We start from the raw sequence: 26,644 nt of genomic DNA, 5'->3' as shown, positions 1-26,644 counted from the left end.
TCGGGTGTAACACTCCTTACTTGTGTCCGACACCGGAACAGGGTACGAGGCATTACCGGGCTTAGTCGTTCGCAAACATGCAAAAACCGGGCTACAAAATGTCTTTTAACTTAAAACATTTCATACACATGCATAATGTCCCATACACAGGCCTACGAAGCCCTAAACATGAATTGAAAGTAGTTAGGGACTAAACCAAGAATCTTAGAAAGTTTGGGGAAAACTTAGAAAATTTATTTCCATAAAACACGGTCACACGGCCGTGTGGACATAGGGACATTCTCGTGTGCCTTTGACATGCCCAAGACCTCAGGCCGTGCAACTCTCTATTTATGAAGTCAGCATGCAAATCGAACCACACGACCAGGCCACAAGCCTATGTCTCCAGGTCGTGTCCCTTACACATTTGAGACACACGACCGTGTCTCGGCCTGTGTAGTCAACACTTAGGCTATTTTCCAAGCCCTCATGTTACCCATAAACCATTACAACCTTATACATATTAAAACCACAAATCATGGAATCATTTTAGTGATTAAATAACCTTTATTAAGACATAATCATAACATTAACATGTCCTCTTACAAGCAATGCATCTACTCATGCAATATCAAGTCTAGATTCCTTAATTCACATTCATAAGACCTGTCATTTTGATGATCACTTTTACCATTATACTATGGTTACCAACTTATCCATCAAGCATTCATGTTCAACCATTATCACGTTGTTTTCATAACGTGCAATTACTACATGGCTATGACCACCTCAATTGGTCATAGAGCATACATCCAACGCACATGTCATATTACCAACCAAGCATGGAAAACAAACATAATCACATCATAAACATTAAACATGACATAGCTAGGTTTACAAGCCATAATCAATATGAGCCACATCTCATGGCCTTATACATATAACTCAATATGAGCCAATACATTTGGCCAAAGCATTATAACACATGTTAATAAACTAAATTCCTATACATGCCACTCACTTGAAATTTCTAATATATGCTTCATTATTCCAAAGGTAGTGACTTGATAGTGTGATACTGCCTCTGACAATCTCCAAACCCGAGCTAACCTGACAAGCTAAAAGAAATGGAAAGGAGGGAGTAAGCTTCACGCCTAGTATGTCCATATGAAAGTAATAAGCAATTTATCAATATGCTTCCACCAATTCTTACAACATGATCTCAAGGTAATACTATCATAATTACCTTTTCACCTATGTTTAGGTCAAGCTATTTTCTCAAGTCATAGTCACTAAATTATTTATATCCAGAGTTACGGAACTCCAAATTATGGTCCTATAATTTTCCAAGAAACTAAAACTCACATATATTCTTACCATAAAATTTTCAAAATTTTTGGTTTAGCTAATTAGTACAGTTTATTCTTTAAAGTCACCCCTATTCTGCTGTTTGATAACTTCAACCTTTCTTTACTAAAAATTATTTATCTCCTCACACGGTATTTGAATGATGTTCCTGTTTGTTTCATGTGAAAATAGACACATTAAGAATTCAAATCATATAAATTTTATCCCATTATTATTTTTTTTTTACAATTTTTAATATTTTTCCCAAATTAGGACAGGGGATTTCGAAATCATTCTCACTCTATCTCACAAAAATTTAAATATTTCATAATATGAAACTCTTTTTCTTACACCGTTTCTTCTATTGAAACTAGACTCATTAAGATTTAATTTCATATTTTATTCAGCCTCTAACTCAAATTTCACAATATTTGGTGGATTTTCAAAGTCAGACTACTGTTGTTGTCCAAAACTGTTTTAGTGTGAATTAATGATACTAAGTTTATCACACCTTATTAATTCATTTCACCACATTGGTAAAAATACTTGTTTACATCATAAGTATCGACCTATAATCACAAGGTCATCACAAAATCATTCTCATAGGCATGACTTACCTATTTACATCCTCACCAAATGTACATCATAAATCGAAATCATTTCTCATGAGTTTGACATACATACCTGTGTTACTCAACATGCTTATGTACTTACTCATGTTCATTCCTTATTAATCATATAAAATGAATTGAATTCACATCTTATCAATTTCATGTAAGTACCTGTACCACTCACAACATAGCCATAAGCTCTATCATTTTAACTTAAATCGTAAATTTCTCGTTGAACCATTTGGAATAGCACAGGATAATCACTAAGCCTCAAACATAGGGTACGATGCCAATGCCATGTTCCAAATATGGTCCTACACTGGCTCACACATATAAGTCGATGCCATGTGCCAGACAGGTCTTACACTAACTTTCATATAAAGAGACCGATTCCATGTCCCAGACAGGTTTTATACTGGCTCTCATCTACCGGTGTCGATGCCATGTCCCAAACATGTCTTACACTGACACATGTCAAGCTGATGCCATGTCCTAGGTAGGTCTTACACTAGCTTGCATATCTTGAGGCCGATGAATGTCCCAGACATGTCTTACACTAGCACACATCCATATCACCCAAATTTCATGGCAAGGATATCTGATCTATTCCTAAGGTTTAACAGGGAGTTTTTACCGTATTAAATCTCACCATATATTACTCATAGAAACATTCAAGCATTATAAACATAATCAAATATTCAATGCATAAATATGACTAATTTAATGCATAAATATGACTAAGTTGCATTATATATGTACAACTTACTCGTTTCTGTGGAATATCATATTCCATCAAATTTCTAATGTACTCTATCTTTACATGAATGTTATTAACGTTTGACATCACTTTCATCATACTTAATATCATCAACATGTAATTCAATATAACTAAAGCAAGATAGATTTCAAGTATATTAACAATAACATGGATAACATGCTTATTTAGTCACACGGACTTACCTCGAATGCAATTTCGGCTAATTACTCTATTTTAGTCCATAACCTCGTACTTTTCGAATTAAGCTCAAATCTCGATTTTCTTGATCTAACATGATGAAATTCACTCATTTAATCATTACATTAATTAAAACATTCTATAATTCACAATTTGGAAAAATGATTGCTTTGCCCTTAGACTTTACAAAAATTACGTTTTTGCCCTTAGGCTCGTAAATTGATTTTTATCAAATTCCCTCCCTTAACAAGCCTAGCCAAATTCTTTTTATAACTATAGCAACTCACAATTTCAATTATTTCACGCATTTATAACTTATTTTACAACTTTAAAAAATAGCCCTTTTTAGGTGTTTTCATGCAAACTTCTTTCACAAAAGTTGTTTATTACACAACCAAGATTCATTTTCTTCCATAAAATTTCAGCTAATAACATAAATGATCTCATGGAAAAACCCTATACTTTCATCCATTTTGCAAAATAGTCCTCTCATTAGCTAGATTATGCTACAAGGGTCTCAAAAGTACAAAAATTATCAAGAAAGGCCATCAAAATCACTTACTTGAAAGGGTGAAGAGTGGCTGATATTTTTGAGCTTTCAAAACCCCTTCTTTGCTGGTATTTTCGGTGGGGAAGAAGAAAGTTGAAAAGATGATACCTTTTGTTTTATTTTATTTTATTTTTAGTCAAAATTAAGTTACTAACTTCACCTAATTTTGACTTTTCTACTTTCTTTCTCTCTGTGGCCGGCCAAGCCTTATTTAAAGGTCTATTTGCTCTTTAAAGACCCCAAATTTTGGTTCTCTAGCTATTTAACATATTTACCTAGCAAAACAAAACTTTTGCCCTTTTATGGGATTTAGTCCTTTTTCGTAATTAAGCATGAAATCGCTAAATTTATTTCACCAAAATTTTCATGCACTCATATAATCATGCTATAACACATAAAATAAAATTAAAAATAATTTCTTCGGCCTGGAAATAGTGGTTCTGAAATCACTGTTCTGACTAGGCCCAAAATCGAGCTGTTATAGTTCTCCCCCTTAGGGATTTTCGTCCCCGAAAATCTTACCGAAAAAGTGGTTTTGGAATTCACATAAACTTTTCTTTTCCATAATTATTGATAAAGAGCTTTCACTCGACTGTTTCTTTAATACTTATCTCTTTACTTTCTCTTATCAGTCTCATAAGCGGTTCATTGTTATAATACACCTCGGTTGAATTTCAACCTCTATTTGAGAGTTCATACTCACAAAAGTTCAATCTATGACATCATGTCACAGATACACACATACTTGAATCATTTCAAATTCGAATAGTAAAACTAGTCAGTTCATCTTGACCTTATACTTTTTAATTTCACATAGTCTGATTAATGGAGACTAGTATTCCGAGAAATTCAACAATCATAAGGACATGAAGTCTCATTAATCTGATGAGTGAGAATTTAGTACATACCAGCATGATTTACAGATCTTATCAAATATTTAACAATAAGCTACATCACGTTTTTCCTCTTTCCAAGACAGAAATAATTTTGATAAGGCCTTGAGAATAATCCTTTCTCATTTCTATTCTAATATTAGCACTGGAGAAGATAGCCCCGGTAAAACCTGATGTTCAGCTCTAACCCTGTTAACAACTTAAATCTTTCTGTGGTATACAATGCTCTAAAATATCACATTATCTTATTGTCTTAAAACACATCACAATTCATACAATAGTGCATCATTGAAAATTAAGAAGTCTCTGCCCAAGTACAGACTAGATCAGTTCAAATGCTTCGGTTAATAATATTCTAATTTGTCCAAGTTTTGCTAATCATGGATTAAGCCATTAGACTTTCATAAGATGAAAGTTTTATCATATAATCATTCGGAATTCACTCATCATGCTACTCAAAGACCATTTCACTTGCATTAGCTCAAATAACCAATATATCTCAACTGAAGACATTAGCTTTGATTAACTTGCTTGAGAAAAGAGATCTATTATACCAATTGAAATTCGAAATTTCACCACTTATGCCTTTGCCATTGTCAAATTGTTACACGTAAATTAGAGAAATCCAAATACTAAAATCACCACATTACCATGATCAAATTAGGAGCATAGTCACACTTGACATGATTATCGCAAATAAAGAACACATTTTGAGCATGAGTCATAATTGACTGATTATTGAACAAAGATAACAAGAAAACAAAGTAAAGAAATCCAGGATAGAGAAATCCCAAGATACGATACTATATCAGAAGATCGTAAACAAACTCTTAAGGAAATATGAAAGACCTCGATAATTCCTCAGAGAGAAAAAGTATAGAAGAAAACATCATTTCATCCCACCGGAATCAAATGAAACAATTAAAGGAACAGAATCATAGCATTATATGCATTTTCTTATAAGTTCCCAACAGACAGAATATAACAGAATACCAAAAAGAAGTAGAGTAAAACAAATTATAAACCGGTCAGACCGACAATGCCTTCCTCTGACATTTAGATCAGATAACATTCTCATATAACAAGAATTTCATCAGAAGATAGATAGCTACTATAACACTTCCAAGAACAATGATCTTTTAGAATATATCAAGAGAGGCAGTCATCATTTGTTCACTATAATTACCATGCTCAGACGTCTTATATTACAAATATTATTCCTCTAACTATTTCTGTCATCACAAATCCCATATTATTCTTTTCACTAAAGAAGATATGTTCTGAGAAGGTCACAATCATTACATTCTCTTGACCTCGTACCTGAGTAATTTGATTTACCAAAGTAAATTTCTTCTCTAACTATGGCAGTCATAATTCACATAATCTTTATGTCAACCTTATACCTTTTTAGCTCTAGCTTTACTTATCAACTCACTCTTAATCTCTAATCATGTTTATAGATATTTCTCCATTGAACTTTTTGGTTTTCATACTTGTGAGTTTATTCAGTGCAAATCTCATGAAATTCCATTATAATACACCTGTAACGCCACGATTTTTGGGCCTGGAAGTATTGGGCCTTGAGTCTGGGTTCGGGTGGAAAACGGTAGAATAATTTGGATGTTATTATTATTATTTCGTATGTTTAGTTTAGTAATTAAATAAATTACGAAGGGTTTATGGTGTGGGAAAAAAGGCCCAAGAGGAAATTTAATTTGAGGCAATTCCTAAATTTTAATTTTGGGAGAGAGGGTTCTGGCAATATGGGCTTTTAAAGTTGAGGTGGTAAAATAGGACACAAAAAGATCTGTGGTAAAGTGGCATGTGGCGCCACCTAGGTGTTTGAGGAGTGACGTGTGGATGTTTAGGGGGAGCCAGAGTTCAAGTCACAAGGTAAGCGTATTGTTACTTTTATTTTTTTTTTGTGTGCATGTGCTGGGCATGTGATAGAGCTTAAGTGGAAATTCGGTTAGGGCTTGATGGCCATTAAGGCAAGCTTTATTTTCTTTTTGTTTTTTTGAATTAGGGTTAGCCACCTAGAGCCTTCCCTTTCATTCTATTCTCTTCTTAGTATCTCAAAAAGTCGAAAAACGCAAAGTTAGATCTCCTGAGTGTCGAATTCTTCTTTCTCTTCTCCTCTCTTCTTCTATTTTCTTTTTCTCCTTCTTTTCTTCTCTAGCCGAAACATTCCTACCATTCTACTTGTCTCCTCTTTCATTTCCATTCTTTTCTAAACCTCTATAGTTGATTGCCATAAAAGCCGAAATCCCAAAAGTTGTTTCTTGTGCCGATTTCTTTTAGCCAAAATCCTCCTATTTTCTTTATCTCTTTTGGTCAATTTTCACATCCTCTGAACCCCAACCCCTGTCAGCAATACCACTGCAAAAACCACCATACCAAATCATCTTCCTCTTTACAGTTCCAAAAGCTTAAAACACCATAGTTTTTAGGGACATATAGCCGAATCTTTAGATCTCTAATATTCAATTTCTGAAAGTGTTTAAGGGCTGGATCTGTATCAGATCTGAGTAGAAACTAAAGTGGAATCGTTTTGGTTGAAAGAACCTGTGGTAAGTATTCAGATCTATTCTTTATTTCGGGTTTTAGAAAAGTCGAAATCCCTAAAGGCATAGGGAGGCTGTCGAATGGAGCCTAAGGCTCTAAGGGTTGTAACAATTCATTTGTTTTGGTGTTGGTGTGATCTAGAGGCTGCTGATTGAAGGCTTGGACAAGTGGAACGACTAGATCGAGATCTAGTCACTAGTTTTGGTAAAGGTAGGATCTCAAGGGCCATATGTATTGATGGCCGATTATGGTAAGTAAGTTTGTGATGTTTGCTATTATACTTTGGATCTGATATGTCTAGTGATCGATTGTAGGATATTGTGGGAGATTTCGGTAGCAGTTGTTGCAAATCAGGTGTGTAAACGACACCCACTAGTAGACTAGATCGACAAAAGCCGAAATGCCAAAAAGTCGGCATTTCGAGAACTTGCGAGCGTGCGGGCGCTCGTGGGATTGTTTGTATTGATAATTTTGGTAACTTCAATGGTAAGATTGCGGGGTGCACAATTTCGTGCACTTCGGTATATTTTGGCTTAATGGGCCGAAATTGGGTTAAATGGGCCAACGGGCCCAATTCGGTAAAAACGTTCGGTAATTGTTTCTGTTAATACGTTAATAATTGTAATGAGCATGAAACCCTAAAAAGACTGATAAAATTACTAAAATACCTCTGTAAGGTGTAAGGTAGAATTACCGTAATACCACTAAAGGGGTAAGTTTATGATTATGCCCCTCGAGGGTAAATAATTGTTCTTACGCTATAATCTGACTGTCTTTCTGAAGCATGCCTTGTTAATTATATATTATCTCCATACATGTCATACTTCATGGGGTTGGGTTTTGTTATGGAGGAAGAACTCGTTCTGGTGGCTGTGCCACATATTCTGATATAAGCAGCTTTACTGCGGATTATAGTTAGTGCCGCAATCGGTGCTAACACTGTAAGTGTAGGGATGGCGTGGGTGATTTATACCCCACAGGAAGTGTAGGGATGGACGGAGGCAAGTGCAGTTATCATGCATTAATCATATGAGGCTGTTTTATTATGGGCCAACTGTACTGAAATGGGCCCAACTGTGTTAATATGGGCAAGGCCCAATATATCTCGACTTGTAATAGGGCTACGACCCAGATTGATACTAACATGGGCTAGGCCCAGTGTACTCTGATACTGTAAGGGACTATGGCCCAAATTAATATTGATATGGGCTAAGGCCCAGTTAACTCTGATTTCTGAATAGGGCTTAGGCCCAGTAAAGCTTGAACTGATTTGTTCTCTAGTTGGGATACTTTACACACTGAGTTTTCCAAACTCACCCCCTTTTTTCCATCTTTTTAGGTGAGCCTTAGATCGGTGGACTTGGAGCTGGAAGGATTCAGAGTGGCCATGTGGACTATTTAAAATAAGGGATTCAGAGTTTTCCTTACTAGGGTGCATTTTAAAAAGGTTACTTGATTTCAAAATATCGCGATAACAAAGCAAAGCTTCCGCAATGAAAACGTTTTAAAAATTAATAACCTTTTCAAATGGTTTTAAACGAATTGGTTTTCCCTGAACAATCACTCAGTTAAAGTGTGGCAATGGTTGTGTGCATGTATAGGATTGGATCCGTGAAGTGCTGGGTACTTAAGCAGTCTAATTGACTCACCTCCTCTTTTCTGGCATCCTACCTGGTGCACAGCTTCCATTCACTTTAATCTTTAATGAAGATATTCTTTAAACACTAAGAAAGACTTTAGATAAAAATGACTTTTCTAGTAACGCTTCAATGTGACACGCCGGATTCGGTCGTAACGTCTGGGCCGGGTTTGGGGTTTTACAACACATCTCTAGTAAGGAGGTAAGTTCGTAGGGCCTTTGACTCGACTCTCATATACATACACATGTAACACAACTTTCATCATCATATCAACATCATCAAAATCATATTATTCATTTTTAGAAAAACTAACATTCATATTCGTTTTACGCCAACTTTCCAGTTATCTCATTTAGACAAGTATACTTGTGCATGCACTCTATAAATTCAGAGTAACTTTACTTATTCCATTCATTTAATCAAACAAGTCATGTACATAACATCATACGAGAACCAATAAACATGGATAAGTATATTCCAATCTATACTTTCATCTCGCACATCATCGTATGCATACCATTACAAACATGTAAATCAATCCAAGCAATTTAACACTTATACTCAGACTATGTGAATTTTCCAACCATATTCATTCAAATAAGTATACATGAACATTCATTCCATCTATATTTTTTATAAGTTATCTAAACACATGCTTTCGCCCGAGTAAATCGGCCATATACATCATAGAATCATCAACTAAACATAAATAAACTCATTACAATATAGTCCTTTATCTCATTTCAAGGAACCATTGCAGTCCATCAAAAATTTAATGTCCAATCGGAACAATGTCATTTTATCTGTAGCATGATATTATGAACCTTGTTCATTCCTTTCCAAGTTTCAACTCATCACCACGGCACTTCGTTCAAATACTTTGGTCTTACTATCAACATAGTTGGGTGTAGCTAGGTTGGAGAGTACTTTTGTCTGAGCAAGATAGTTCTCATACGCGTCGAGAGACATTACACTATCATATATCTATGGCATGTATAGCTAGACTATCATACGTGCCAGTTTAGTTCGAGAACCGACTAAACCATAACTCTGATACCACTAAATGTAACACTCCTTACCCGTGTTCGACGCTGGAACAGGGTACGAGGCATTACTGGACTTAATCATTAACAAACATGCAAAACCCAGGCAACAAAATTTCTTTTAATTCAAAACTTTTCATGCACATGCATAATGTCTTATAGACGAGCCTACGAAGCCCTAAACATGCATTGAAAGTAGTTAGGGACTAAACTGAGAATCTTAGAAAGTTTTGGGGAAAATTCAAAAATTTGTTTCCATGAAACAGGGTCACACGCCGTGTAAACATAGGGACACGCCCGTGTCTTCAGGCCATGGAACTCTCTGTTTATGACGTCAGCATGCAAATCGAACCACACGGCCAGGCCACATGCCCATGTCTCTACGTCATGTCCCTCACACGGTTGAGACACACGACCGTGTCTCAGCCTGTATAGTCAACACTTAGGCTATTTTCCAAGCCTTCATGTTACTCATAAACCCTTACAACCTTATACATATTAAAACCACAAATCATGGCATCATTTTAGTGATTAAACAACCTTTATTAAGACATAATCATAACATTAACATGTCCTCTTACAAGCAATGCATCTGTTCATGCAATACCAAGTCTAGATTCCTTAATTCACATTCATAAGACTTGTCATTTTGATGATCACTTTTACCATTATACTATGGTTACCAACTTATCCATCAAGCACTCATGTTCAACCATTATCACGTTGTTTTTCTAACGTGCAATTACTACATGGCTATGACCACCTCAATTGGTCATAGAGCATACATCCAACATGACATGAATAGCTAGGTTTACAAGCCATAATTAATATGAGCCACATCTCATGGCCATATACATATAACTCAGTATAAGCCAATATATTTGAACAAAGCATAATAACACATGCCAATAAAATAAATCCCTATACATGCACTCACTTGAAATTTCTAATATATGCTTCATTATTCCAAAGGTAGTGACTTGATAGTGTGATGCTGCCTCCAACGATCTCCAACTCCGAGCTAACCTGACAAGCTAAAAGAAATGGTAAGGAGGGAGTAAGCTTTATACTTAGTAAGTCCATATGAAAGTAATAAAAAATTTATCAATATGCTTCCACCAATTCTTACAACATGATCTCAAGGTAATACTATCATAATTGCCTTTTTACCTATGTTCAGGTCAAGCTATTTTCTCAAGTCATAGTCACTAAATTATTTATATCCAGAGTTACGGAACTCCAAATCAAGGTCTGCTAATTTTCATAGAAACTAGACTCACATATATTCTTACCATAAAATTTTTATAATTTTTGGTTAAGCCAATTAGTACAATTTATTCTTTAAAATCACCCCTGTTGTGCTGTTTGACAACTTAAACCTTTCTTTACTAAAAATTAATTATCTCCTCACACAGTATTTGAATGATGTTCTTGTTTGTTTCGTGTGAAAATAGACTCATTAAGAATTCTAATCATATAAATTTTATCCCATTATTATTTTTTATAATTTTTAATGATTTTCCCAAATTAGGACAGGGGATTTCGAAATCATTCTCACTTTATCTCAAAAAAATTTAAATATTTCATAATATGAAACTCCTTTTCTTACACCATTTCTTCTATTGAAACTAGACTCATTAAAATTTAATTTCATATTTTATTCAGCCTCTCACTCAAATTTCACAATTTTTGGTGGATTTTTAAATTTGGACTACTGTTGCTGTCCAAAACTGTTTTAGTGTGAATTAATGATACTAAGTTTATCACACCTTATTAATTCATTTTCACCACATTGGTAAAAATACATGTTTATACATCATAAGTATCGACCTATAATCACAAGGTCTTCACAAAATCATTCTCATAGGCATGACTTACCTATTTACATCCTCACCAAATGTACATCATAAACCGAAATCATTTCTTATGAGTTTGGCATACATACATGTGTTACTCAACATGTTAATATTCATTCCTTATTAATCATACAACATGAATTAAATGTACATCTCATCAATTTCATGTAAGTATATGTACCACTCACAACATAGCCATAAGCTCTATCATTTCGACTTAAATTGTAAATTTCCCGTTGAACCATTTGGAATACCACAGGATAATCACTAAGCCTCAAGATAGGGTACGATGCCGATGCCATGTTCTAAACATGGTCTTACACTGGCTTACACAACTAAGTTGATACCATGTCCCAGACAGGTCTTACACTGGTTTTCATCTATCAGTTTCGATACCATGTCCTAGACAGGTCTTACACTGACACATGTCAAGCCGATGCCATGTCTCAGACAAGTCTTACACTAGCTTGCATATCTCGAGGCCGATGCATGTCCCAAACATGTCTTATACTAGCTCTCGTCTTAATGCCGATGCCATGTCCCAACATGGTCTTACACTAGCTCTCATAATGTGGCCGATGCATGTCCCAGACATGTCTTACATTAGCACACATCCATATCACCCAAATGTCATGGCAAGGATATCCGATCGATTCCTAAGGTTCAATCGGGAGTTTTTACTGTATTAAATCTAACCATATATTACTCAGAGATACATTCAAGCATTATATACATAATTAAATATTCAATACATAAATATGACTAAGTTGCATTATTTATGTACAACTTACTCGTTTTTATGGAATATCATATTCCATCAAATTTCTAATGTTCTCTATCTTCACATGAATGTTATTAATGTTTGGCATCACTTTCATCATACTTAATATCATCAACATATAATTCAATATAGCCGAAGCAAGATAGATTTCAAGTATATTAACAATAACATGAATAACATGCTTATTTAGTCATATGGACTTACCTCGAATGCAATTTCGGCTAATTACTCCATTTTAGTCCATAACCTCGTACTTTCCGATTTAAGCTCAAATCTCAATTTTCTTGATCTAACATGATGAAATTCACTCATTTAATCATTACATTAATTAAAACATTCTATAATTCAAAATTTGGTAAAATGACCGTTTTGCCCTTAGACTTTATAAAAATTATGATTTTGCCCTTAGGCTCGTAAATCGATTTTTATCGAATTTCCTCCTTTACCAAGCCTAGTCAAATTCTTTTTTATAACTCTAGAAACTCACAATTTCATTATTTCACACATTTACAACTTATTTTACAACTTTACAAAATAGCCATTTTTAGATGTTTTCTTGCAAACTTCTTTCACAAAAGTTATTTATTACATAACCAAGATTCATTTTCTTCCATAAAATTTAGCTAAAAACATGAATGCTCTCATGGAAAAATCCTATAATTTCATCCATTTTTCAAAATAGTCCCCTCATTAGCTAGATTATGCTACAAGGGTCTCAAAAGTACAAAAATTATCAAGAAAGGTCATCAAAATCACTTACTTGCAAGGGTGAAGAGTGCCTGATATTTTTGAGCTTTCCAAGCCCCCCTCTTTGCTGGCATTTTTGGTGGGGAAGAAGAAAGATGAAAACATGATAACTTTTGTTTTGTTTTATTTTATTTCTAGTCAAACTTAAGTTATCAACTTCACCTAATTTTGACTTTTCTACTTTCTTTCTCTCTATGGCTGGCCAAGCCTTACTTAAAGGTCTATTTGCTCTTTAAAGACCCCAAATTTTGGTTCTCTAGCTATTTAACGTATTTAGCTAGCAAAACAAAACTTTTGCCCTTTTCGTGATTTAGCCCTTTTTTGCAATTAAGCATGAAATCGCTAAACTTATTTCAACAAAATTTTCATGCACTCATATAATCATGCTATAGCTGTAACAATCTGGTTTTGAACCTAGTTATAATAGTGGTTTCGAGACCACAAATTCGAGTTAGAAAAATATTTTAATATTATTTTCAATGTCTATGATAATTGAATTGACACGTGTGAAAGTCTCGTGTGAAAATTTAACTGTTTGAATGCTTAAATTTTCAAAAAGGACCAAATTACGTAAAATGTAAAAGTTGTGTGATAGATGTTAAAGTGCTTATTGGAATTGGCTTTCTAAAGTAAAGGTCCTTATGTGGTTATTTGACCATTGGAAGTTTGAATGGACATAAAAAGGCATGTGTTAGGTGAATGAATAATTTTGTAATAAAGGGTAAAATAGGTATTTGGTTAATATGTTATATTAAATAAAACTAAAGTTAAAAAAATTAGACCATTACCGTCCATGCTTGCCGAAAATCAAAGAATAGAGATGAAATAAAAGCTTTTAGGGTTTCGGTTAGGAGATTTGATAATCAAGGTATGAGTTTTGTTCAGTTTTTGATGATTTTTACATTTTTTAGATCGTTGCTTTGTGTTTTATAAAGCCCATGCTTAAATTTGAGAAATTGATAATGATTTTGAAATGTATCATGGATGAATTCATGAGTTCTGTGTTGTTAAATGGTGAAATATGAAAGCTTGATGTTAGGTTTACATGTTTTGTCCTTGGGTTTTTGATGAATTTGAGCAATTTGGGCTAAATTGTAAAAAAAATGTTATTTTTAGGGACTAAAATGTGAAATAAATGAAATATATGGACTAGTATGTGTACTAGGAGAATTCAGCTAAGCTTTTGTATATGCAAATTATGTGTATTTTGTAATTTTGTGAAATAGGGACTAAAGTATTGAAATGCGAAAATGTGAGGGCTAGTTTGTAAAATTCCCTAAATATGTGTTTATGGATTAAATTGAATTAATTGGTGAATAAAAGGTTAATTTTGAAAACATATAGATCAAGAAAGGAGGAATTCGGACTTAGATCGAGGAAAGTCGAAGGTTATCGAGTTGACAAATTTTGAATACGAGGTAAGTTCGTACTTAAAATATGATGTTAAGTAAGCTTTGATGCCTTTATTATACGTGGGTTGTATTTAATTGAATTGGATAATATGATGATGAATCGGAAGTTTTGGCACTAAGTGTGCGATTTAAATTAGCTTTGGCACTAAGTGTGCTATTTAAATTATCTTCGGCTACTTGAGGCACTAAGTGTACGATACCGACTTAGTCTCGGTTATTTGAGATGGCACTAAGTTTGTGAAAATATTTAGTTTCGGCTATCCTTATAGCACTAAGTGTGCGGATGTCTAAAATACGAATAAGTTATGGAAAGTCTTATAACATTCAACAAGAGGTAAGTACAAAAGTGAATAAGTACAGGAAGATTCAGGTATGTATAATACCTAAGTGGTAGATGATGTTATGTATATGAAATTCATTGAGTTGATATGGTCTTATGGACTGAAATTATGCAAATACTCATATGTTGTTATTTTATGTTTTATATACTATGAATGATTTGAGTACGAGCTTACTAAGCTTTTGAAAGCTTACTTTGTGTGTGTGTGTTTGAATTGTTTTGTAGTTATCAAAGCTACCAAGCTTGGGGATCGTCAAGGATTGTCGCCACACTATCGAATCTTATTTTGGTACTTTTGAAAATGTTAATATTTGAAGTATGACATGTATAGGTTAGTAGTTGTGAGGTATGTTTTGTGATGTATATAGTTAGTCATGAGATTTGTCTAATTTGTGTTTGAACTCATAATTGATAATGGCTTATGATATGTGATGTTAATTTGCAATTGTGGCATGTTTTAACTGGATAAAGGAAAAGGTAAGTTTGGTGAGTTCATGGTTTGAGAATGAATGATGTTTTTGATATAATCTTACATTATGTTTTAGTATGAATAGGTAAGGTTTATAAGTATGTAAATTGTTGATAATATTATGGCATGAATGATGTATGTTTTAGTATAAAAAATGGTTGATTGGGTTGTACATATATGCTTGATTCCTTGCTTGTAGGTTGACCCATAATAGGGTGGCAAGTTGGCTTAAATCAAGCCTGCATTGTGCCACACGGTCAGAGAACATGGGCGTGCCTTGTGGTCGTAGACTTAAGTTAGTAGCTAGCTAAGAACCACAAGACCATAGCACACGGGCGTGTCTGTTGGCCGTGGGGAAAAGTCAGTATATAAACTTTGTTTTGGCACGGCTGGTTTCAAGGGTGTGTTTGGTGCCCATGTGAGGCACACGGCCTGGTTACATGGACGTGTGATCTCAACAGAATGGAAAAATTTTCTAAGTGATGAAATCTGTGAATGTGTTCGGTTTAGTCCCGACCTCTTACTAATGCATGTTGATGGTGTCATTGACCTAAGAAAGGGACTTAATGTTTATGTTTAATTATAATATGACGATGTTTGACTTTTGATTTTAAAGTGATTACGAAATGTTCTGCTGTGTTTAGTCATGCCCCATAACCCTAGTCCGATGATGGATATGGGTTAGGGGTGTTACAATAACACATAAAATAACATTCAAAATAATTTTTCCGGCCCCGAATAGTGGCTCCAAAACCACTGTTCTGACTAGGCCCCAAATCAGGTTGTTACATCGGGACTTAATCAGAACCTCTCAGAATTTTATCGCCACATTTTAAAAATTTTCCAAAGTTGCAGGGCTGACCTACCCGTGTGGTCAGGCCGTGTGCTACACACGCCCATGTCCCTAAGCCGTGTAATCTCTGACTTTTAAGGAATGAAGAAATTGAAGTCACACGACCAAGTCATACGCCCATGTGCTAGGCCGTGTGGCGAATTTAATTTTCAAAATTTAGGTGCAGTTTTCACATGGCCATGTAACACGCTTATGTCCAATGCCGTGTCAGCCACACAGCTGAGACACATGCCCGTGTGCTCAATTCTGAGTATTCTGTTTCTCAAAATTAAGGCACAGAGGACACACGGCCTAACCACATGCCCATGTTACCAGCCGTGTGTCACACACGGTCTAGACACACACCCGTGTGTCTGCCTGTGGGGACAAAAGGAAGCCATTTCTAGCTTCATTTCTCACCCAAAATTTCACCCAAGACCTGCACTTGAAACATACAACCAGTACTAACCATTTCAAGCATTCATTTTAGGCAAATTCCGTCATTCAACATAGCATACCATTACATGCATGTGTGTTTACAATCTTACCTTAAATTAACTAGGCAATAACATCCTTTGTTTACATATACTTAACATAACACATGTATAATATATATATATCATGATAACCTACTTAGTAATACGAAAATGAACCATTAATAGCCATTCCAATGGCTAGGTTACAAAACTTCATAATCGAACTACCAAAGGTCAAGTTGTCCTATACATGCCATTATACCAAAATGATTTTACTAAATATGCCCAAAATGACTAGTTTATAGTGTGACAATGCTCCAGTGATCTCCAACCCTCGCGAGGTTCGAGCACTATAAAATAGGGGAAAAATAAACAGAGTAAACATTACATGCTTAGTAAGTTCGTATAACGAAAACTAAACTTACCAATCCCGTTTATTAAATCTAAGCATACAATAACAATTTTTCCATCCATTTTGCCAAATTGCCTAAACACATGCATCCAATCAAACATGTTAGTCACAAAGTTTAAAGATACATCAAGTAAGAATAGATGAGCTTATTATGCGATACACTTTCAAATTATTATCATTTCATCTCATAATTCTCATGCCATGTCTAGAATTATATGTCCGTTGAATCATTGAAATTCCGATGGATTCTCAAGTAGTACACTCAAGGTGTACAATTCCATAATCCGTCAATTCTTATTTGATAGTACCCGTTAGGGTACTTAATCAAGGAACACACTCTCAAGCCACATATCGTATAACAGGATTACCAGTCCAGGCTAAACCCTTTATATAACCTATGCTCAAAGAGTTCAATTAGGGTTATCGATCCAGATTAAACCCTAATCATAACGTATACTCGAGAGGTATTATATAAGGATTACTTATTCGGGCTAAATCCTTTATATAACGAGGTTAATTGGATTACTCATCCGAGCTAAATCTCGTTCGCAACAAATGCAGGACCTTATTAGTTTACGGGAAAGCGTATATAATTATCGGAATTCAGTATTCAATTGGGACTTACCCCTTTTTTCACCATATCAATCATGTATTAAATTTCTCATTATAGCAGTCAAGTAATGTACATATATATAAGTCATATCCCATACAACACAACATTCAATTAAACATATTTACATGCCAGATTAAGTTACACGAACTTACCTTGACACTTGTTCGCGTTAGAAATCTACTAACCCGAAACCTTTTCCTTTCCTCAATCTAACCTCGAATTAGTGTTGTCTGAATCTATATAAATGAATTTAACCATCAATTTTACACATTTGATATTTAAATGGACTCAATTTACGTCCTAGGGAAAATTACCATTTTGCCCCTAACTTTTCCATAAATTTTGATTTCGCCCCTAGGCTCGGAAAATGAAACTTGTGCAATTTACTCCCTATTCCAAGCCTAACCAAAATCTCATTACAAATTTTACAACACATATATTCATAAAAATTTAGAATTTTTCTTCAATTTCACAAGTTTACATTTTAGTCCCTAAACCATGTTTCCATCAAAAATCACTTTGTAAAAGTTGTTTATCTATCATCAACCTTTCATTTTATACCATAAATTTTTTATTTTCAGAATATACATCCTTGACCTATTTTCCAAACTTTGATAACTTTTCAAATTAATCCCTCAAATAAAGAGATTAAGTTATCGCGATTTCAAAACTATCAAAATTACTAAAAACGAGACAAGAAAACTTACCCAATTAAGACTTGAAAGTTTCCCCTCTCTCTCCTAGGGTTTCTATAGAATTTTAGGTTGAAGATGACAAAAATAAGATGATATTTTCTTTTCATATTTTAATTAATTAAGTATTTTGTAATTTCCAATTTAGTCCTTGCCCTTTTTCTATATTTCCATGGATGAGTCATCAAAAAAATCTACGTACTTCTTTAATGGACTAATTACCATATAAGGACCTCTATTTTTGAATTCCATAGCTATTTGATCCTTATAGCTACTAGAATTCAACTTTCACATTTTATGCGATTTAGTCCTTCTCGTAATTAAACACTTAATCGATAAAATCTTCGTATCAACATTTTCACATGACATGCCTATTATAATATGAACCATGTAATGAAATAAAAATAAACCTCTTTTTTGGATCGAATTTGTGGTCCCGAAACCACTATTCTAATTTCACTAAAAAATGGGCTGTTACACACGGATTTGACTTAGGGCTTTAGACGTTCGGAAAGAAACTTGGTTTTTTGACACAACCTGAAACACAATCAAATACAAGTTAGATAAAATAATTAAAATAAACAACTAAGATAATTAAAATAAAATAATAAATCTACAATTAAAATAATAAAGAAGAAAATAAATATGATATGGAAAGATAGAACGTGGTGTGTAGAAGTCATAAGAAGCCTTAGAAACACGAAGAATCCACAACCCCTTCAAGCGGCTCTAATTTCCTCTCCAAGATAGAACCCTTGGCAAGAAAAAGTTTGAAGATGATCCCCACAATCTAAAAAGATTGTTAAAACTCTTCTACAAGAAAATCAAGAGAAATTTTTAAAAAAAGAAAACTCAAAGAGAATTTATAAACTCAAATGAGAAGTTAAATAATAATGAATTGAATGGATTGTGTACAATGAAAATGCCTATATATAGGTTAGCTAAATAAATCTAAATAAAACTCTTAAGTATACTAGAACTCTAATTTAATCTAAAAAAGAAGTAGTTTTAAACTAAACTTTCTTGTTAACATAAAACTCTTAAATAATTTAAAATACTTAATAATTATAAAAAATTCGGAATAAAATAATAACAAAATAATACGAGATAATAAATAGAATATTGGGCTCATATATAATAAAAATTAAGCTTAAATCCCGAACCCAATATGATTCAAACTCGAATTAAAAGCCCGAAACTCGTAATTCCTGTCATAATCTCGGTCAAAAATTCTACTCCCGCAGTCTTCACTAAAACGGTCATAACTTGATCTCCCAAAATCAAAATTGAGTGATTTAAAATGGATTTCAAATATAAGAGATATATCTTTAGACACCTTGAAGACATCTCAACCCAAAAATGTGACAGCCCAAAATTGACCCTAGTCGGGAAGTGGTTTCGGGACTACAAGACCGAGTCGTAAAAATAATTACTTGCTATATTCTATGCTTATTATGTGTGAACATGAGTATGTGGAAGTTTCACTCCCTAATTTTACCAATTGCATGAGAAATTATTAATTGGGATCGATTTGAGACATGGTAAAAATATGATAGTCTAATTTAAAATGGTCTATTAGTGCATGTACCAAAAAGAGTGGTTTTGCATGTCAAATTGCCCAAAAGATGATGGGTGGCCGGCCAAGGAGTGATGGTGCTCCACTTATTCTAATTTATTATGTTTTGTTTAGTTAACAAATGACTTAAAATAATTATAATAAAATGGAATGAAAGAGAAAAAGGGAAGAGGAGTGTTCATATTCTTCTCCACCTTGCCAAAACCAAAACCAAAGAAGAGAAAAAGGAAAATTCTCATTTAGGCAATTCGGCACTACTTCTTGCTAGTAGGAGGTAAGTTTTGAAGTGTTAGTTAAATCTTCTTATATGTTTAAGTTAATTTGTGAATGTATTTTGACAATATTAAGAAAAATTCAAACTTTTATGATGGTTGGGCACCAAACCGTGTATCAAAGTACTAGAATTAGTAGTTGTTTACATGTATTATTGAATGAGTAGAAGATAGAATGGGGTTTAAATGGAAGGTTCATTTGATTTATTTTTGTCCTTGTATGAAAAGTGGTTCATTGTTAAGGCCGAATGAGTCATGCTAGATTAGTTGAAAAAAAATGTTCATGCTATGAGGTAATTTGAATAATTGACCGAAACATGGAAGGAAGGGCAAGATTTATAAATTATGTTTTAGGGTGAAAGGTATAATGAAAGTTGTATTAAGTTTAATGTGCATACTTTAGTCTAAGTGTTGAGGAGTATTCGGCTAAGATAGTTGAAATGTGGGTGTTGCCGATTTTTAAATTTAGATTATGGGAGTGGCTATAATGGGCATTAAGATGTTGAACTTAAGAAATTAGAAGTATATGAACTTGATAGTATTTAAAAGCTAGTACGAATAAATGGGGAGCTTTTGCTAGTTTAGAAGTATACGGTCAAAATGTTTATGAGGTGAAAAAAAAAATGTGTTGAATGACAAAATGATGACCAAATGTTATTTTGATAATGATAATGCATTCGGCTTTGAGATGTAATCTAAACATTAGTTGAAATTTTGATATTTGGAACAAGGAGGGTTGCAAGAAGAAGTGGAATCATTAAATTTACATATTTTTGAATATCTTGCAAGATAAATTAAACTATTAACTTATTTATTCTAGCTCAAGAATCCAAAGGAGGGGAAACAAGCAAAGGCAAAGCCAAGAATATTGAGTAGTCGATTGGGAAGCATTCCATCCGACTTAAGGTAAGTCATTAAGCATATATTTGGTATTAATTCAAATGGTTATAACATCTATGTAATGATGCTGAATGGAATGAATAAATATATATATACATGTATGTATGTGATGATGAAATTGTTGAACGAAAAGAAAAGAGGTGAGATGTGTTGAGTTGTTAATCTCGGCACTAAATGTGCGGGTATAACCATTTATGACCATGAGATTGGCGCTAAGTGTGCGGATTTAAATTGTACAGCACTAAGTGTGCGAGTTGGACTATGTAGCACTAAGTGTGCGAATTGACTATGTTGCACTAAGTGTGCGAATTGACTATGTTGCACTAAGTGTGCGAGTTTGATTATGTAGCACTAAGTGTGCGAGTTGACTATATAGCACTGAGTGTGCGGACTTAATATACATCCTTGAATCATTATGGACACTATGTGTGCGACACTATTGAGTCGATCATGGACAGCGGATCAGATAAGTGTCTTGAGTTCATGGCTAATAGGTGCTATGTCTATACTTGGTGTTGAGCTTGGTAAGTTTGAACCTATGTGACAAATATACTTGAAGTCACGTACATAAAATTTATCGTAGAATGGGTGAAAGGCCGTTTAGTTGTATGTTTGTAACGAAAATAAAATGATTTATGAAAATGCCTCGAATATCCTATTGATGAGTATGTGGATTGTGAATGCATAAATTGGTATGAAATTGAACCGATAGGTTGGAGGAACTAGAGTATGGTTCAGAATGGATGGAGTAATTAGCCTCGTTCCATTTTGTTTTCTCTTGTGATAATGTTATTGATGGATGGTAGTGCATAGCTTATGACTTACTGAGTTATCAACTCACTCGGTGTTTCCTTGTCACCTATTCTAGGTTTCTTGGACACATCTCTTTTTGCGTGGTCGGGCCGTCATCGAAGTCATCACACCGGATAGCAAGTTTTGGTACTTTCTTCTTAGTCGGCTTAGGTGAACATTTCGGCATGTATAGACTATTATGTTGTGTTTGAACTTTGGTATGTAAACTTTTAGCCATGCGAAAATGGCATAAATGTTCGGTTGGGTTTGGTTTCATAACGTTAGGTCGTCAATTTTGATGATTCGACCTTTTTATGCCATATGTCATGGTTAATTGTTTTGGTGTTAAAATTTATGATATGGCAATAATGTAGTAGGGAGAAGTTGACAATGATTAGCCTTGGCATGGTTAGTCATGATCATAATTTGTGATATGCATGAGGAATTATTAGTTGGATCAAGGAGTAAACATGAAGTGGGCATGGTTGCCTTCGTAACAGATGCTGGCAGCAGTAGTGACAGGAGATTGAAAAATCACTAAAAATAGTAGGAATGGAATTGATTGATGAATAAATTATGTAATCGAAGCTCGATGAGTCTATTTTCATATAGAAGTAACGAAAAGATCATATGGACAGTATGTTAAGAGAAAATCAGGTTCTCGTGGGACAGGGCCAGAACGGTTTCTGGATTCCCTGCTCCGACTTTGGAAATTCATTATAAATTAACCAGAGATAATTAGGAGTCGTACCATATATGTATAGATTCCTCTTTGAGTCTAGTTTCTATAGAAACAAATGGCATCAGTATTGAAGTTCTGTACAGGGAGATATCCAGGTCGTAACGCGCAAAGGTCAGTGTAGTCGACCCCAGTAACTTGGGAGAATTTGACTAATAAACTGTACTAATTGGCCCAACCAAAAATTCTAGAAAAAACATGTAGATGGGAACATGAGTCTGGTTTCAGGGAAAAATCACGAAACTGATTTTCGAGTTGTGAAACTCAAGATATGATTTTTAAAGCGACAAGTACGCAGATTAGGCAGTGTCTGGAAAATATCTTTATAAGGGGTTTATAGTCTGTTAACACCTCGTGTTCGACTCCGGTGTCGGTCTCGGGTTCGGGGTGTTACATTTAATTGGTATCAGAGCTATGGTTTAGTCGGTTCTAGGACTACCATAGCGCGTATGAGTCTAGCTATACATGCCTTAATGTTAATGTTTAAATGTGTGATGACTTCTGACGGTTGAAATGTTTTTGTTTTGATTAGTAAATGGATTCCGGTGTAGAAAGAACCCTAGCGGATGACGTTGAAAGCGTAGCGGCTGCTCCTGCACAAGGGACGCCGCCTGTTGAACCTCAGTCATCTGCGAATAATCAAGGTGAGGGGGCTAAACAAGCCTTCTTTACCATGATGAATGAGTGGGTCGCGCAATATGCCCGAACCAACCCGGCTGCCCAACAATTCCTGAATTTGAATAATCAACCCCAAGAGCCCGTAATGCCATCAGTCACTGATCCTGTGAGGCTGAGCAAGCCACCTGTAGACTTGATTAGGAAGCGCGGGGCTGAGGAGTTCAAGGCCATAGTTACTGATGATGCCGAAAGGGCCGAGTTCTGGCTTGATAACACCATTCGGGTGTTCGATGAACTGTCATGCACACCTGACGAATGTCTAAAATGTGCTGTATCTTTGTTGCGAGACTCAGCCTACTATTGGTGGAGGACCTTGATTTCCATAGTCCCGAACGAACGAGTAACTTGGGACTTCTTTCAGACGGAATTTCGAAAGAAATATATTAGTCAACGGTTCATTGATCAAAAGCGTAAGGAATTCTTGGAACTCAAGCAAGGCCGTATGACAGTACCTGAATACGAACATGAATTTGTAAGACTCAGTAGGTATGCCCGGGAGTGTGTAGCTGATGAGGTTGCTATGTGCAAAAGATTCGAGGAAGGATTGAATGAAGATTTAAAGCTACTAATGGGTATTTTGGAAATAAAAGAATTCGTAACACTAGTCGAACGAGCCTGCAAGGCGGAAGAACTTGGAAAGGAGAAGAAGAAGGCTGAATTTGAAGCTAGAGACCATCGTAAAAGATCGACGGGTAAAGCTCCGTTCTCAGCTGTAAAGAAGTTCAGGGAGGACACTAATAAGTCGAGGACGACTGCGGGAATTTCCATCAGAGCAAGACCATCGACGGGCTCCCGAGCTACTTCGGTAGCTAGTGTGAGCAATAATCGTCAAGAGAAACCTGAATGTCCCCAATGCGGAAGACGACACCTAGGTGAATGTTGGGGTAAGTCTACTAACAGGGCCTGTTACGGATGCGGTTCGAAGGACCACTTCATTAGAGATTGCACGGAGCTGGATGAGAAGAATAAGATTCAAGGTGCAAGACCTAGTGGAGTGACAACTAGGGGTAGACCACCGAGAATTTTAGGAGGTAGGAGTGGTAGTCAGAGAGGGGCCTCAAATACGGCCGATCGAGCCGAGAACCGTACTCCTGCTAGAGCATATGCCATTCGCGCACGAGAGGAGGCATCCTCTCCCGACGTCATCACTGGTACCTTCACTCTCTTTGATACTAATGTGATTGCATTGATTGACCCTGGCTCTACTCATTCATATGTATGCGAAACCTTAGCATCCAGTAAGACTCTACCTGTTGAGTCTACTGAGCTAGTAATTCGAGTGTCAAACCCTTTGGGTCAATGCGTACTTGTTGATAAAGTGTGTAAGAGATGCCCTCTAATAATCCGAGAATCCTGTTTTCCGGCCGATTTGATGCTTTTGCCGTTTGACGAATTTGATGTTATTCTTGGTTTGGATTGGTTGACCGCGCATGATGCGGTTGTGAATTGCAAAAGCAAGACCATTGATTTGAGGTGCGCAAATAACGAGAAAATCCGAGTTGAGTCTACGGACTTAAAGGGGTTGCCAGCTGTAATATCAGCAATGGTGGCCCAGAAATATGTAAGAAAAGGGTGCGAAGCATACCTTGCGTATGTACTTGATGACAAAGAGTTAGAAAAGAAACCCGAATCTGTGCAGGTGGTTTGTGAATACCCGGATGTTTTTCCTGAAGAGTTACCGGGTTTGCCACCTGTTCGGGAGATAGAGTTTGGTATTGAGCTTGTACCTGGAACTACGCCAATTTCGATAGCTCCGTATCGTATGGCACTAACTGAGTTAAAAGAGTTGAAAGCTCAGTTGCAAGAATTAACGGATAGAGGTTTCGTTCGACCAAGTTTCTCACCTTGGGGTGCACCAGTATTGTTCGTGAAAAAGAAGGACGGAACCATGAGGTTGTGCATTGACTATCGTCAACTGAATAAAGTGACGATAAAGAATAAGTATCCGTTACCGCGTATTGATGATTTGTTTGATCAATTAAAGGGAGCATCAGTGTTTTCAAAGATAGATTTGAGATCGGGTTATTATCAGTTGCGGATTCGAGATTCGGACGTACCCAAAACTGCTTTCAGAACGAGGTACGGTCACTACGAGTTCTTGGTGATGCCGTTTGGGCTCACTAATGCCCCTGCGGTGTTTATGGATTTGATGAATCAGATCTTCAGACCATATTTGGATCGGTTCGTAGTTGTGTTCATTGATGACATCTTGGTCTATTCAAGAGATGAGACCGAACATGCTGAGCATCTGAGGCTAGTGTTACAAATTTTGCGGGATAAGCAGTTATATGCTAAGTTCAGTAAGTGTGAGTTCTGGTTAAGAGAGGTTAGCTTCTTGGGTCATGTGGTATCCGCATCGGGTATTCGAGTTGATCCGAGCAAAATTTCAGCCATACTTAACTGGAAGCCTCCGAGAAATGTTACCGAAGTCCGGAGCTTCCTAGGGCTCGCCGGTTATTACCGATGATTTGTCAAAGGTTTTTCGATGATAGCCACACCAATGACGAAGCTACTTTAAAAGGATGTTAAGTTTGAATGGACGGAGAAATGTCAGAAAAGTTTCGATCAACTGAAAACTCATTTGACTGAAGCTCCAATTTTAGTGCAACCCGAATCAGGTAAAGAGTTTGTCATCTATAGTGACGCATCCCTACTTGGGTTGGGTTGCGTATTGATGCAAGAAGGTAGAGTTGTGGCCTATGCGTCGAGACAATTGAAGCCACACGAGAGAAATTATCCGACCCATGACCTCGAACTAGCTGCCATCGTGTTTGCTTTGAAAATATGGCGACATTATTTGTTTGGTGAGAAGTGCCATGTATTTTCGGACCACAAAAGTCTCAAGTATTTGATGACTCAACGAGACTTGAATCTGCGACAAAGACGTTGGCTTGAGTTGTTGAAAGATTACGAGCTTGTCATTGATTACCACCTGGGAAAGGCTAATGTGGTGGCAACGCCTTAAGCCGGAAATCACTGTTTGCTTTGCGAGCGATGAATATACACTTGTCTGTTCTACCTGACAATGTGTTAGTAGCTGAATTAAAAGCCAAACCATTATTGACTCATCAAATTCGTGAAGCTCAGAAAGTCGATGATGAATTGGTTGCAAAACGGGCTGAGTGTGTTCCGAACAAGGAATTGGAGTTTCAGATTGATGATGATGATTGTTTGAGGTTTAGAAGTCGTTTGTGTGTTCCAAGGAATTCGGAACTCATTTCGATGATTCTGAACGAAGCCCATTGTAGCCGAATGTCAATTCACCCGGGGAGTACGAAAATGTACAACGACTTGAAACGTCGGTTTTGGTGGCATGGTATGAAACGAGACATCTCCGACTTTGTTTCGAGATGTTTAATATGTCAACAAGTGAAAGCGGAACATCAAGTGCCTTCAGGGTTACTTCAGCCGATCATGATACCCGAGTGGAAATGGGACCGAGTCACAATGGACTTTGTGTCCGGACTGCCATTG

Source organism: Gossypium hirsutum, chromosome A10, assembly GCF_007990345.1.
Source record: "Gossypium hirsutum isolate 1008001.06 chromosome A10, Gossypium_hirsutum_v2.1, whole genome shotgun sequence".
NCBI lineage: Eukaryota > Viridiplantae > Streptophyta > Magnoliopsida > Malvales > Malvaceae > Gossypium > Gossypium hirsutum.
The sequence above is the reverse complement of the archived record's forward strand: the minus strand, read 5'-3'. Positions refer to the sequence as shown.